This window comes from Cicer arietinum, chromosome 3 (assembly GCF_000331145.2).
Source record: "Cicer arietinum cultivar CDC Frontier isolate Library 1 chromosome 3, Cicar.CDCFrontier_v2.0, whole genome shotgun sequence".
NCBI classification, from domain to species: Eukaryota; Viridiplantae; Streptophyta; class Magnoliopsida; order Fabales; family Fabaceae; genus Cicer; species Cicer arietinum.
In genome coordinates, this window is record NC_021162.2 from 7,516,458 (window position 1) to 7,518,937 (window position 2,480).

Consider the following 2,480-nt stretch of genomic DNA (forward strand, 5'->3'; position numbering starts at 1 on the left):
GTGTAGGGAGTCTATTACATTGGGAGATCAACGCATGGGGTAAAGACTGCAACTACACAAGTAACTTAAACACTACATCTTCACTTAAAATCTCGAGACATATGATATATGAATCATCTCATTTATTGTTGTTCAACACTTATATACTAGTATTTTAATAGCTAATGAGATTATTGATGAGACAAAGAGACATAAGAGGGAATTGCTAAGTTTATAGTTGATTTTGAAAAAGCGTATGATTTTTGTGAAGTGAAACTATTTGGATGTAGTTGTGGCGAATATGAAGTTTCCAAAAGTGTGGCGGAAATGGATGTGAGAGTTTGTTGTCTTTATTAATGAGTTTTCTTTATTTTGGGAATTGTGTTGGGGGATCCTCTTTCGCCGTTCCTATTTTTATAAGTTGTCAAAGGTTTTAACTCATTGATATGATCTTTGATAAGACATTAATTATTTAAAGGCTATAAGTTAGACGCAAGTGGTGATTGTTGTGTCTCCCATTGGCAGTTCGCATACGATACAATGATTATGGGCAGCAAATGTTGGGCAATGTTAGAGCAATCAAATTCATTTTATTGTTGATCAATTTAGCTCCTCGTTTAAAGGTTAATTTTAACAAGAGCGTCTTTGCTGCTAGAAGCGGCAGATCTTCTTCATTGTCGAGTCGGTCATATTCCTTTTGTTTACTTAGGCATGCCTATAGGGGATAATTCGAGAAGGTTGACGTTTTGGAATGAAATGGTTGAGAGGGTACAAAGTCAGTTGAATGGATGGAAGAAACACAATTTTTCTATGGGTGGTCGACTTGTTCTCATTTACATTGTTCTGTTTTGCGATAGCGACCTATTTCCTTTTCTTTTTCAAATCGCTAATAGATACAATTTCTAAACTTAAATGCATTTTTAAATCTTTTTTTTTTTTTTTGTGGGTGTAAGGTTGTGAGGAAAATTCATTGAATGAACTGGGATTAGGTGTGCCGTAGTAGGAAGAATGGTGGGTTATGAGTGAGAAATTTAAGGACTTTTAATTTAGCATTGTTAGGTAAATAGTGTTGGCGATTGAAATGTGATAGAGAGATCGTAGTATAAAGTGTTATGTCATAAATATGAGTGTGTAGATAGGAAGATTTGTGGTGGTTCTATTAAGGACATAGATTGGTGGAATATGATTTTTCTATTTTGGAAGGGGTCAAGAGAGAGAATAGATAATGGTTTTAAGATAATGTGGTGAGGGTGGTGGGAAATCGAAAAAGTGCTTCATTTTGGTTAGAGTTGTGAGTAGAGAGAGGTTTGTTGAGGGATCAATTTAGTCGTTTGTTTAACTCAATTGTGAATAAAAATGTTTATGTGGCGGATATGGTGCGTATGAGGGAAAGTGGTGTGGAATTGGTGTAGGGTGTTTTTTGAGAGATAAAGGAATTAGTAGTCGAGTGTGTTTTGCTTCTCGATAATACCTTTTTGCGGGAAAGTTTACAAAACAAATGGTAGTGGAATATTGACAATGGTGAAGCTTTGTGGTGAAAGACGTGTGTACGTTTTTGACAAATGTGGAGTCAAATGCAAGGTTGTCTTTTTATTCATTTTGTGATATAAAATGACACATTTGAAGGTGTCTTTTTTTGTTTGGGGTTTATTCTTGAATCATTTAGCTACCAAAGATAAGTTAATTTCCAGAGGTTGTGTTTAATTTTATCTTCCTTTGTATATTGTGGGATGTGGATTTGATGATACTATTTCACATTGTTTTATTGATTATCCTGTTTCAGGGTGTATTTAGAAAGATCTCCTTATATGATTGGGGATTAGTGGCGCCATGCATTGGGAAGTGGAGGCATGTGCGCATCAATTTTGCGGTCTCAATTGGGAAGGTAAAAGGGTTCGTGAAAATTTTGGAGTCATGTAGATGGCGTGTGTGGACTATTTAGAATGTTTGCAATTCTATTATTTTTAATCATTCTAATTTCAATAGTTTCATATGACTTTTCTTCTCGATGGTCTCATCATTTGACTTGTTTGGTTTTATAGCTTTGTTTTTGTACTTTTAATGTGTTTGTATCGGTGCCTGAATATTTGATGATGTTGGTTCTTATTTGTAATGTCTCTTCACCTTTTTAATATTTTGTAATCTTTGTTTTATTTTGTAATATATCCTTTACTACAAACTACTTTTTTAATTATATTTCTTTAGTTGATTCAAAATAAAATTATATTAATATATATTACTATATGATTTTTTTTGGGTACAAATATTACTATATGATATGCTGTGAATTAATTAATATTTACTTATTTATAAAACAAATTATTATTTTATTTTTATAATTATAAAATAAAAAATAAATATGTATAATATAGAATTTCAAGTTTTAAATTTAATATTATGATCTTTTAAATATTAATTGGGTCAATAGTCATGTGGTCCAATTAGAGATTCATTGATTCGACTAATGATTCACTAATTCAGTAATTTGACTGAATCGATCA